We start from the raw sequence: 14785 nt of genomic DNA on the forward strand, positions 1-14785 counted from the left end.
ACAAATGGACTGCTGGAATACAATTCATTCATAAATTGTGGTCTCCTCATGTAATTATGTTCAGACAAAAATCCTCTGACTCATAAACAAATTGAACAAATAATTTCCTCCTCAAACATCTGTTAGTATGAATTGCAATCTAGGACAGCAGCCACAAGATGTCTTACAGTAACATGTGTGGTACAACCTCAGCATAGGGACAACATGAAGTCATGAATTCCTCTGGGCCTGGTTAGTCATCATTAACCATGCATTCCTACCCTTTCCCCAAGAGTTTAGTGGAAGTTCTCTAAAGCACTACATGGTGACTTCATTTGTTTCTTGGAGAATCTGTTAGAAACATTTATTTTGAAGACAATACACTCTACAACTATTAACTAATATCCATAGCTTTCATTTTGTAATGCACTTCCCCAAATCCATTTATATTTTATAGGTAAAATGAATTAAATGTAATAATGATTTTATGGATGAGGATAAATCCTATTGCTGCTTAGGTTGCAAGTTTAGAAGATACTTGAATTCAAATAATATACATAGAAGAAAAATAAAGGTGTGACTGGTCAGAACATTTAAGCTGTTTAATATAGGGTAACCCTTCTTTAAAGTTATTTACCAAACCTAGCTTTTGAAAAATCATGGCCATGAGAAATCAAGACATTCTATTCCAAAATCATGAAATTGTGTGACAAAATAACTCATTTTCAGTAGCTTAATTTTAATTTTTAAGCCTTCATATCATAACTCCATGGTCTCTAGTGTTAAATGTTTATTTAAATTAGAACATGGTATTCTTTGTTATTAAACACTCATATATAAAATATCAGTTTCAAAATTATATTCATAAAGTAAATTTTACTACCTGACTTATCAGAGAAATATCTCAGCTCTGACCATATGTGCCTGAATTGTTCATTCTATAGTAAATAGGTAGGGAAATGCCCTAAAATAGATGGCGGTGATTGGCATTATACTATAGCACATATAATGTACTGATTAAGTATCTCATACAAATTATATATCTAGTTATGACACAGACATGTTCAAGTATTAACTGAATTTAGTGCATAAAACATTCTTTAGTTTATCTAATATGAGCATAAAAACAATTAAAAGAAAATCAAAACTGTATAAGTTTTTTTAAAAAGTGTTTGGCACCTCTCTTCTCTCTATTCATGTTAATGAATCATCTAAAAGTTACTGATAGACACACAAGAATTCCTTACATCTCACAGTTCTGTGGTTGAGCAATTTGAGATTAGCTAGACCGGCATTGCAGCTCATTTCTGGGAACACTCACGGAGTTAGTGTCATCTGGTAGTCTGACAGGATGGGACTGTCCCAGCGAGATTTGTTTCACGTCTCTAATGGTTGTGTGGCTGTCAGCTGAATTTCCGTGCCTTTTTCCCCACTGAGGGCATCTCCAACACTAGGGGAGATAAGACTCCCATAAATCAAGGAGAAAGTGGGCAAAGGAGGTGAAAGCACACCTCAAGACTTCTTAAAACCTGCACCTGCAAGACTTAGACTGTCACTTCTTCAAGAGTGGGATTGCCAAAATAAATCCAAGGCCAAGTTGTAGGTAAGAGACAAGAAAATGAACTTTAATGTCTTGGGGGTAGCAAAATCATATTGGCAAGAGGCCTAGAGAAAGGTATGACTAACCAGACCACTTCATGTTAGACCTCAGTACTGAATCATTCTACCAACCTACAAACCTTCAAATGTTTCTGTCTCTTAAGGAGAACATTTTCCTGATACCATTTCCTACTCAGGTGCATTGTTTCTGTTGATTCCTTTAGTCTGAAGTATTTCAATTACCATGTATACCCTTAGGCTCATCAGCATTGTCACATATAGCAAGACATTAAGCTCCATGTGGCAATGAATGCTTACAAGCCCAAAACTTGAAATACTAACGCAGAAATATGAAAATTTGAAGATTGTATTGACTACATCATGAGTTCGGGGTAGCCTGGATTAGAGAGTAAGATCTTTTAAAAATGGAATTTAAATCTCGCTTATAAATAGGATATGGTGTTTTCTTTCAGATACGTTTCCTGATATGGGATTGATAGACTGCATGGTTGTCTTGCTTTTAATTTTTTTTTTAATTTTTATTTTGCAATACAATTAAGTTCTACATACAGGCACAGATTCCCTTGTTCTCCCCCCTCCCGCCCCCCTCACCTTCCCCCCAGCCCGCCCCCCATTCCAATCTCCTCCAGGGTAAAGCCTTCCCCACATCAGGCTTTTAATTTTTTTAAAGGCATCTCCACAGTCTTTCCTACACCATTATCAACGTACTGTAGCATGAGTTGTTAGAAGGTCTTGTTAATAAAAACAAACCTGAGGCCAGTTATTGGAGTGAATGCTGGAAGATCAGAGAAGCAGAACAAGCCACAGCTTCCTCACCTTTCCAGTTCCTCAACTGATCCTGTTTCCTCAGAGTGGAAGCCTCTGAGTCCACATATCCGAATGGATCTCAGCTGAACTGCTGCTAGAAGCCTAAAAGCTTAATCAGACAAATGCCTCTAGTTTCTGGTCTTTATGCCTTATATATCTTTTTGCTTTCTGCCATCACTCCCTGGGATTAAAGGCGTGAGTCACCATGCCTGGCTATTTCCAGTGTGGCCTTGAACTCACAGAGATCCACGCCTCCAGAAGGCTAGGATTAAAAGTGTGAGTGCCACCATTTTCTAGCCTCTGTATCTAGTGGCTGTTCTGCTCTCTGACCCCAGATAAGTTTATTAGGATGCACAATATTTTGGGGAACACGATACCACAATGTACACTCCTTCTGACACAATTCAGTCTCCTTTATCTCCATCTCCTCTTCATCATTTTTTTTTCTTTTGGATTTTGATAGTAGTTGTCTCCATAGATTGATGGTGACAGCTTCATTATCATCATGATTCATATTTCCCTGATAATCAGTAATGTTTAGTTCCTTTTCATGTATCTGCTAGTCATTTGTATATCATCTTTGGATAAAAAAATTTCGTGGGGTTGGGGATTTAGCTCAGTGGTAGAGTGCTTGCCTAGCAAGCACAAGGCCCTGGGTTCGATTCTCAGCTCCGGAAAAAAAATCGTACCCCTATTCTTATTTTCTAATCATTGGTTTTTAACACTGAATTGTATTAGTTCATTACCATGAAATTATCAAAATTAAATGTCTAAGACCAGTTAGGAAATATTTGATCATATTCCTCACAGCTGCTATATGAAAGCAGGTAACTTACAGACAGAGTAAGACAGGTGCTGTTGGTGTTTGGCTCATTTTCCTTTAGCTCTAAAATGAGGACCTTCTACAGGTCTATAAATCACTAGGTATGGATATTCTGCAGTTTTGGGCATATTACCCTGATGCCCAGCTTCATATGAAAAAGTCTAAGGCAGATTCATATTCATATCCTGCACATCATAGATAATAGACTCAAATAATGCATATTTATACATGCATGTTTACATTATATATTATTAAATGTGGCAATTTTAGCAATTTCTGTAGTGGATTTTACCTTAATGTAGCTATGTTACATATAAAAGCAAAGTGTTCCTGGGCATAGTAGCTTAAAGCTATTATGCTAATATTTGAAAGATGAGGCAGAACGATCACAAGTTTGGGGCCAGTCTAGGTTACCTAGTGATTTCTGAGTAAAACTGGCCTGCAAAATGGTGATGATAATGAGGAGGAGGAAGAGGAGGAGGAAGTAAAAACAAAATGTGAGTGGTATGTGGTTTCTTTTTTTCCAGAGAGAACAAAAAGAGAGAGAAAGAGAGAGAGAGAGAGAGAGAGAGAGAGAGAGAGAGAGAGAGAGAGAGAGAGAGAGAGAGAGAGGAAAAATGTAATCAGCATTCAAAAGTAAAGAGAAACAGTGTTTCAGTAAGGATAAAATCATCTTCAAGGGGTAAGATGACATACTGGAACTTGAGAGATGTCTCAGTAGGCAATATTGCTTGCTTTGCAAGAATAAGAGCATGAGTTCAGATACCCAGTACCTATATGAAAATCAGGCACTGTAGCATATATTTATAATCCCAGGGCTGGAGAAGTGGAGGCAGAGGGACCCCTGGGTCTCTGAGGCTGCTAGTCTAGCTCAAACAGGCTCTCCATGTTCAGTGACAACCACCTCAAGAAGTAAGATGGAGTGTGAATAAGGATGTCTAACATGCACACACATGTGTGTGTGTCACACATCCAGAGAATTTTTAAACCACATTGAAATTCACTCTAATTATAGGAAATGATTTTTCTCAGTCTTCACCGCAATTACTAATGTTTAAATTGAAAGAGAGTCGGGTGTGCACCAGGCAATGGAGTCATAAGGATCAGTCCTACAAAAGGCAGAGGTGCAGAGGCTTGGGAAAGTTTGATTTTCTTTCATTCGTGCTTAAAAACTTGAGAGAAGAAACTAGAAACTAGGGATGCTTCATTTTTAATATTAGCTGGAAAAATATTCTAACACCACAGAAGGAGCTTGTGACAAGTGACGAGGGTATTTCACATATTGGAGGCATTTATTTTTCAAATAAGAATACATTCCTCTGAGCTTCTCTAGTAGAAATGTCACATTAACAGGTTTTTTTTTTCTTTACATCATAGCACATTTATAACCCAATTCCAGTTTGCTTGCAAGTGAAACTAAACACAAAGCCTGTCTTAAAACACACACACATATGTAATGACACATATACATACATTCCAGTCGCAAGCAGTGAACACATATTAATTAAATAGGATTCAGTTATTTTCAAAATATAAAGGCTACAAAGCAACACCGGCAGCAAAATCGTGAGGCTCTTTCTCACATTTATTTTAAGAAATGGGTTAATTGCACGATAGCCCATCCTCAGGGAGTCTAAACACCCAGTGTTAGAATGGAAGGACCCCTAGGGATAACTAAATTAAATCTACAATTGTGTTAGCATGACAATTATGACAATTATTTCATTTCTTGTAAATGTCAAAATAGTAAGAAATGTGTTGGTTGGTTTTGAGAACATTCTGTCTGATTTAAGACTCTTTTTATGTTACAGAAGATGACAAAGAAAAGAGATATGAAGTTTTATTGGAGAAGCACTAACATTTTTCACCCAGGGTTTTGGCACATGACACTTTTAGAGACAAGTTCAAGGATACCATATGCTTTGAATCTACACAAAGGTGAATTCATTACAATAGTTCACAGGGGATCCAAAAGAAGCCTATAAACGATGCTGGATGGTAAGTATTTGACATTCTTACCTTTTAACTTCAGTTGAACAGTACTATTTTAGCATAATTATGCACTACAACATAACTAAGAAGTATGTATACTACACAAAAAAAATGTGTACTTGAATAAAATATAACTGGTTTACTATATATTCCCTTGGTAAATTGATCAAAACTAGATATTTCAGGGAAGCAGGAACATTTTTTTAGCAGACTCACCCAGGAAACCTGTTTGTCTGTGGACTCTCTGGGGAAAGCCATTCATTAATGATATGGGGACATGAAAGATTCTCTTAAATGGCTAAGTAATGAGTCTTTTTGTGTCCATTTACAGATCTATTTTTAACTTCTTAATTTAGTTTTGGAGTTTTTCCCCACCATTTTCTACGTATCTTTCAAGAGTTCTGAGGAAAGAATATGTCAACATAGAAAAATTTGCTAAACCTGATATTCACATAAAATGGATTAGAAGACAAAGAAATAGTTTGTGCTGGAAACTATGAATTTTGGTTTAAAAATTAAATGTTCTATCTGCCACAATGCATGACTGGCTGTATCAGTCTAATTTATTTTAAATTGATACTCTACAAAATAACTTTTAATTCCTGCATTTTCAAATGAGGAAAGAGAAAAGACTACTGCTTGTCCTTTGCTTATTGAGTTCTACATAGAAATTATATAATGTATTTATTACTAGGGGGAAATTATTTAATTACATTATAATCTCAAAATTAAGAGAAATAAAATTTAAATACATCAATTATTAGGCTGAAACATGGTGATTTTAGTCCTTCATGCTCAATCTCTGTCTATGTACTTCCTTCAATATGATAAAACTTTGCCTTGTTTATTTGATTATCTTTTTTTTTTAATTTTGCAATACAATTCAGTTCTACATATCAGCCACGGATTCCCTTGTTCTCCCCCCTCCCGCTCCCCTCACCTTCCCCCCAGCTCACCCCCCATTCCCACCTCCTCCAGGGCAAAGCCTCCCCCGAGGACTGAGATCAACCTGGTAGATTCAGTCCAGGCAGGTCCAGTCCCTTCTTCCCAGGCCGAGCCAAGCGACCCTGCATAGGCCCCAGGTTTCAAACAGCCAACTCATGCAATGAGCACAGGACCTGGTCCCACTGCCTGGATGCCTCCCAAACAGATCAAGCCAATCAACTGTCTCACCCATATTTGATTATTTTAAAGAGATACTGACTTATAGCAAGATAAAACAGCAAACCAGTGATGTCTTGAAGCACTGTTGCTCTTCCCATTCCCATTTTCTCAAGTTACTATCACAAGGTTCACTTCTTATCCCACCGGTGCATACACATTTGGAGATGGCAGTGAAGGTGAGAATCAGAAAGTGTTGGGAATGGGGACTATAAAAAGGATTTGCTTCAAGCTCCATGTTTGAACTGGATGAGCTCAGGTGAGTGGAGACCACAGGAAAGGTGCCTTGCAACCATTAGCCAACTGCTAGAAAGGATAAGTTCATGGATTGTGATTTAAATTTGAGGACACTTCCATTTTCATTGTCACAATAATTCTGAAAAGTGGGTTGGTTAAAATTCAACAAAACAAGGGTTGGTTTAAGTAAGTTTCTATGACTAAATAGCCTGGATTTGGGCCTAGCGTGATTTGATTAGTTGTGTATTATCTCTCATCATCCCTTAATATATTTGTTTCATCTTTTCTTTATGTGCTTCAAAGAAATCATATTTTTTGTTTATTTAATTCATCTAAAAATACATTTTAACTTCCTCCTTGAGAGTTCCATACATTTGTAAAATGTATTTTGATCATATCTATAAATCATTCTCCCCGAAACTCTTCCCAGAACCCCACCAGTACATTCCCTTCTGATATCATGCCCTCTTTACTAAACCCACTGAATCCAGTTAATGCTGCCTATATGAATGTGCCCATGTATTATAGAATAGAAAACCAACCAGGAAACACTGCCCTGAAGAAAACTGACTCTTCTTCCCCCAGCAGTTACCAGCTGCCAGTAGCTCTTCAGCTGCCTTTGTGAACTGCTTCCCCATGCAGGCTAGGATTTTGTAGGACTTATCTTGTGTAAGTATCATATAGGCAAACACAGCTGTCTTGAGTTCATGAGTGCAACAGTCCTTTAATGTTCAAAAGACACTGGTTCACAGAGATGTTCCCCAAATCCTGTTTTTCTGTAAGTGTTAGAATCCTATCATCTATGAGCTAGGTGGTCAGTGGGACTATATAGGAAGAGGGAGATCTTTGAGGTGATGACAGTTCTGTATCTTGTTTGCATTAATGGTTGTAGGGATCTTCATATGAGATTAAACAACACAGAAGTTAACCCATTGTGGCAATATAAACTTCCTAATTTTGATAGAACATTATAATTAGGCATAATGTAACAAGGTGAAATATATATAGACTTCTTGTAATATTTGTTCAACTACCTATGGTTTTATCACTGCTGTCAAACAAGATTAAAAATCACCCTGTCCATCTTAGCATCTGTACAGTAGATGTTACAGCTGAACCCCAAGTGGCAGGCCAGGTATTATTCCTCCTGACCCTCATCTTACAGACTTTCCTAGAGAACTTTCAAAGTCTACCTAGAATTTGAATCAAACTGTAGGCTTCTATGTCCTGATAGAAACTGTCCTTTCTATGTCTTTGACAGAAAAAAAGAAGAAGAGTAGTAGGGTCTTCCGTTGGAAATAGGTTCTTTGCAGACATAATCTAATTATGATGAGGCCACACAATGTTTGAAAAGGCACTAACCCAACAGGACTGGAGACCTCAAAAGAAAAGGAGAGGGAAGATAAAGACAAGAGGGGTAATAGTACCTGGTGGCAGACCAGGGAACAGATTTATGTAGCTGAAAACTAGGAGACAGCAGAGAGTGACATTTATCATTCATAACCAGGACAGGGTAAGGAAGGATCCCTCTGGGCACCAATAGAAAAACATGGCCTGAGGCACACTCAGATTTTGAACTTCTTACCTCTGCAACTGTGTGAATAGATTTTCATTTTAAACCACCCAGCTTTCAGAAGTATGTTACAATAGCTCTAAAAATTAATATCTATGCCAAGGGATCTGCTGTATCTTCTTTTAAAATATCATGTTATTGTATACAGAATTCTTAAGAACACAATTAAAGCAAATCATCTTAAATACAGATGCGAAAAGTATTTTAAGCAAGACAAATGTGTGCCTTTTTCACACAATCAAAATAGAAACCATGTCTTTCATAATTAAGCTAACAATTTAATAGCTGGATTCACATTTGGACTAACATAATGTAAATCATAATAAGACAAATTATTGTGATAAAGCTGAAATACATAGTCTATAGGTTGCTTACTTTTCCATCAAGAGCTTAATATTTTCTCCCACTTCCTGCCTCTTACATTTACAGAGGGAAAAATGTCATATATATTTGTGGTAATAACATCAGAGTAATTTTTAGATTATGAGAGTACTTGTTAATCAAAGAAGACGTCAAGTTAATACAGTGTGTTAATGTTTTTCTAATAAGCACAATTTTGATTATATGAGCATCTGCCATGAGGCTTTTGTTCAGGAACTGCTGCAGAGAAGTGCTGTTTTGGATAAAAAGACATTGGCTTCTCTTGTTTTCATGTAAATCTCTTAAAATTAAGGTATTCTCATGAAAATCTAAATATGTTTTCAATTGGCTTAGTAAAGTGATTGGCTTTGTGTCATAATACATTTCAAAAGACAGGTTTAAGCAGCCGAGGAAAGGATCTTTGAAATCTGGGTAGAAGACTGAGAATAAGTCAGAACAATTGCTGTGGGGACATGAGGATTTGAGTTCAGATCCCAACACCCAGGTGGAAAGCTAGAGATTGGATGTTCACTGTCTGTTCTGTGTAGGATAGAGATGGCAGGATGTTGTGGATTACTGGTCAGCAGCCTTGTTTTCTGTTCAACAAGAGACCCTGGTCTAAAAGATTAAGGTGGAGAATGCCAGAGCAGGATACCCATGCACTCCTCTTACCTCCGTGAGCATATGCACAGCCATACAGTCCTGTGAACACATGTGTGAAAACCACTTGCACACACGTATACACACACCAAAAAAGAAAAAAATAGGTTTGACAAAATAGTTGCAGTGAATTATTTCGTTACACAAACAATATCACCATCATGACTGCCCAATTGTGAACTAAATAAAGATAAGACTAGTGACATACCAAAGTTGGTAAAGAAAAGCCCAAGAGACCTCAACTCTACACAGCAAACTCCAGGCAACTGAGGAACAGGATAACCAGAGAGGAGACTGTCCCCAAGGAAGAGAACATCAATTAGTTATCCAATACCAAATGACCAGCCCTAAAAACATACATACAAGTAACATTATACAGATGGAGCAGATTATATTTAGGAATGTATACATATATGCATGCAAGAACAATTAACAAAAAGAGGCCATGAATTTGAAAAAAGAGCAATGGAGGATATATGTGAGGGTTTGGAGGGAGGAAAGGAAAGGGACATAATACATAATTACATTACAATCTCAAAAAAATGAAAGAAAAGTAATCTTAAGCTTTGGATGATAATAAAAATGCCTTCAGAAATCCCCAAATGTATGCATGACACAATAGACTAGTATTTTAGTGTAACTACTCTTGGTCACTGTCATAATTTGAGTTCATAAATATCTTTGCTGTGGCAGGTGAAACATGGCTTCAAGGTAACTGAGCTGGCAAATGGCCTGAATCTGAGATGTCTTTGCTAATGCCCATTCCTTCCTGTTTGTCCATAGAGGACAGCTTGGCCCTAACACTCTATCCTCTGATCCTAATGCTTCCTCTTTTGAGAAGTCTGGCTTTGTGCTCTTGGTACATCTGCTTTCCATGGATGAGTACACAATACCCTTTGCTTGATTACTGCCCTATCATTTCAGGGATTTCATTGGGTCCATCCCCTGCCTAACTGCCCACAAATTCTTTACCCTGAATAAATGTGGTTATGTTTTACTCTCTTTATCCTCCAATTTAGATAATTAATCCCTAAAGGACAAAATTACATAGTTTGGAAATTAGAATATCTGCAGATTACAGGTTTCTGCTCTTAGTTGCTTTATCCCTGCCACGTGTCAATTTTATTCAGGTTTGCACTTTCTCACACTTCTCTCTGGCTTTTCTCCTCTTTATAGTGATTCTATCCATATGCGCCCTCTTTTAGGCAAAGAGCACATGGGAGGCCATGGCCCTCTCTTCGCGTTTTTTCTTGTTTTCTTTGTTATCCTTTTCAAATAATAAAAGCCATAGCTCTTAAGGGCTCAATGCAAAATGTTTTAACAAATTGTGCAGGTACATGGAGCAAGGAATAAGACACAGGGCATTTCTCTCCCTTCAGGAATTCTCTACATACTCTTTTGTGGTAAACATCTCCTTCCAGAATTTGACTGGAATGAATTTAGGAAAGAACGGGAGAGATGAATTTTGAGAGAGAAAGTTATACAACTGTTTCAGTTGATGTCTGCTTAATTGTATATTCATGAGAATATCCTTGAATATGCATGGTATGACTATGTTTGTTGCTGAAATTTATCACTGAATGTGAAAATACTAACACAGAACATCATATATTGAAGGACTGGTATATTAGGAAAGCAAGAAGGATAAAATCTAGCACAAAAATACAGCACATACATCAGTTCTGTTAAAAAAAATATGTAACAGGCTCCAGATGCAGAGGGAACTAAATTGGAAAATCTACTCAGATAAAGCATGTGACAACTGTGTGTTTTGTTCTTGTTTTTGGTGTCTATCGTTCATAGTATTAATAACATCTAAGGGAAATCAGATGTAATGATAACAACTGAAAATGGAAACTGAGGAAGAATTAGTTTGTGTTTGAGACCAAAAGAAAAGATGTAAGACAATCCTTTTGTACAGGGGTTTATTTAAGCCAGATAAGAATACCAAGTGTGTTTTGATTGCACCAAAGTTTAATTTGATGTATGCCATCATTACAACAATTTTAAAGATGCAATTCAGAATACAGCATGTTTCTCTTTAACAATGCCTGTCACTTTGAAAGCCAGAGGCTTCTGCAGCCATGGCAGTCAAGCCTTATCCTTAAATGGAAGCAGGACCTGGCATCATCCATGATGTGCTGTGTTTTGGGTTTACAGGTGAAAGAGTTGTGGGCTTATACCAAGGTTTGAGGGAAAAATAATAGCATCAGGCAGAGTGTACTGTGATTGGAGTTCCTATACGGAATTCCGGACAGAATTATGAGTGAAGTTAATTAAGAGTGACAGAATTGTGCAGGTGAAGTCTAGGTTGCAGGGGAGAACCCATGTTGTTGTTACCCAGGAAAGCTGCAGGCACCAAGGGAAGCTGGGCCCAAAGGGGGGCATTTGTGATGCTGTTGGCAGGGTAGTAGAAGAGGGACTAACTTGGAGCCCACATGATGACATAGAGAGCTCGTGATGGTGGCTGTGAAGCTATAGGGGTTTTCTCACGTCCTTTTATTTAGTTTAAACAAGTGATTTGTCATTTTGTAGCCTTTTGCCTTGGTTTCTTAACTGCCATGGCTCTTTTCTCTTTACTATGCCCAACTGGCAATATTAAGCCTAATTTCATAAAGCATCTTCCTACTTTACCCAAGCATTTTCACAGTGTAATGGGCACCCATGAATTTTAAGATCAGTCCTTCTTCAATATTGAGACACAGGTACAACATAGTCTAATTCTTTGTCACAACGTAATACGAATGGCCTCTATTGATTTCACAAAAGGGTTACTGAAGTATTCTAAAACTTTATGAATATAGTCTTTATGAGCATTCAGCCTATAGAACTCCCACCAGAATGGCCTATTAAGCCTTGTTTACAACATTGCAATGCTTCTCTAACATACATCTCCAAACTCTCAAGGCTTAAAAAACACATTATCAGGTTTGTCGCCATGACTCCACTTTCTATGTTAGTTCATTTACTTGTCTTTGAACAAAATACCCAAACAAAACAACATAAGGAATGAAACTGTTATTTCTGGCTCATAGTTATAGAGAATATCAGTCCAGTGGCAAGGAAGGGGACACGCCTCATATCTTAGTGGATTGGGAAGCAGAGACCTTGGGGTGAAAAGAAGGGTATATATATCACCTTCAAGTTTTGCCACTGGCTATCACTTCTGGATAACCTCTGTCATGGGTAACCATAATACTGAAGGTCCCATGACCTCCCCAAATGATGCTGGTGGCAAAGGAATCAAAGACATGAGCCTGAGGGAATATTTTACTTCCAAAACAGAACATCAATATATTATTGTTCTTAGTTCATTTAAAATGTTTTGTTATTGTGTTGAAACACAATACCATAAACTCTGGGACTGAGCAATAAGATAATTTCTCACAGCTGTGCATTTGAAAGAGAATGAAACCAAGATGCTAACACCAGTGTCTGGGGATGGCCTACTCTCTGGGCATAGATGTTCCTTATAGCTGTCTCTTTTAACGATAGGTAGGTCATGATAGCCCCCTAAGGTCCCTTTTCTCAAGATATTTTCCCATGTATAAAGGCTCTACCCTCATGTGTTAATATCTCCTCACAAATGCCATCTGTTGCGGGATATTTGATCACACTGTGAACCCTGAGTTTGTGTTTGTTAATTAAATAAAATCAACCTTGTGTCAGGAGACTGAGTTAGCAACCAGTTGATAGAAAGTAACCATAAAGAGTCAGAGGGTGTCTGTAAGACAAGAGAGAGAAGCACAGGAAGTAGTAGGGAGGGACTTGTGTGGCATGTTTTGTTTTGTTTTGTTTTTTTCCTTTTGGCACCCATGAAAGAGCACAAGAACGTGCTCTTTCAGAGGCACCAGCAAAGAGAAAGTCAGCTAGGTGCTACTCAACCTCTCTGAGCCAGCGGGGTTTCACCCCAGCCTTCGACTCCTGAGTCTTATTGATAAATAGAATGACAGAGATTTAATTAAAAGTTATATTTGGCGACAGCTACATAACCAGTGCTTGCAGGAACAGAATTCCCACCCAGCCATGGCGAGAGTGGCAGGACAGCTGCCAGAGAAGCAGGCCAGTAACTGTAGAGCTGCAATTGCTGGCTGAAACAGTAGTAGATTAAAGCACAGCCTCTGTGCTGATGAAAAACTACGTCCACCTCCTGATACTATCACATTGCTGATTAGTTGTCCCCATAGATATCTAGAGAGGATGGGATTTTTTTTTTGTGCTTATCCTGTCCAAAACTGAATTTCTTGTTCAATAATTGATCACTCCAATGGAATAAATTGATCATGCCAATATTTCCCATAAGAATAATGACAATTTATCCTTAGAGAGTGCCACTCTAAATATTTTGGAGATGGTAGGAAATTTTTATCATATTTAGGATATTTTTAGGTTTACAGCCAAAATACAACCACATTCCAATTGCATTACTGTTTCGTATTGTGATCTCTCTTAAACTACAACAATCCCCTTCCTAGATCAAGGCTATGGCTTTCTGAATGGTCATTCTCTTTAACATTTGTTATTCTAGAGTCTACTAGAAACGTGATAGTCAATTTGATCCTTGAAAAATGCCAATGAGTTTGAAAACGTACTTCTACTAAAATTGGCATGTATCATGTATATTTCAGGACTCCCATCCTCATAGAAGAATAAAATACCAATGAAGATGCAACCAAGATAACACAGACTGTAAAAATGCAGTGGAAATTGTCTATGGGTCTGACTAAGCTCAGGAAATTACGGTTCAGCCTTAATATATAAGATGCTGGCCTGACAAAACACTTGCAAGAGCAGAATATTTGAGTTTAATGTTGCCATATACACTACATAAGCAGTGTGGGCAATACAGAAGCCTAGAGTAGTCCTGTAATCGTTAGAACTTTTTGGTCATTGAACATAACTTACAGTTTTTAGGAAAAGGCATCCTAAAGGTATAATATGATATGAGTTTATAACAAGAACAGCAAATGCTTGAGAGTCCATGAAAGAGGAAGCACTTTCGGTTTTCCTGGAGTCTCTATTTCAATTATTGCTCTATTATTATTAACTTCTTTTGTTTTATTACTAAATGGGAACCTAGAATTAGTGCAATAAATGTTTAATGGAAGTTTCTTTGTCAAAAATTAATATTTATCTAAAAGTTCTTTTAAGCACATAAACAAATGATGTTAATCAAATGTGAAAAAAGAAAAAACTGACTATATACAATTGAAACTTTAGAGCATCAAAATAATCTCAAGCTCCATTAAAATTTCTAGGTGAACCTAAAAGGAATTCAACATATAAGGCAGACAAATGACACTATTAATCCTTTATGAGAACATATGACTCTTTAAGATGAAAACATATGCCCTTACAGAAAAGTGTGCAAAAGATATCAAAAGGAAAATTCATAGAGGAATAAAAGCAAATGGCTTATAAATGTATGACAGGTTTTCAGTTTCATTTGGAACTGTCGTGAAAGCAATTATTTTTTTGCATCTGAAATGAATACCATGCTGAAGCGACATCACTTGAAGCTGATCTTCACTTTCTGCTCCACTGGTGTAAATTGATACAACTCTTTGGAATTT

Source organism: Peromyscus eremicus, chromosome 12 (genome assembly GCF_949786415.1).
Source record: "Peromyscus eremicus chromosome 12, PerEre_H2_v1, whole genome shotgun sequence".
NCBI classification, from domain to species: Eukaryota; Metazoa; Chordata; class Mammalia; order Rodentia; family Cricetidae; genus Peromyscus; species Peromyscus eremicus.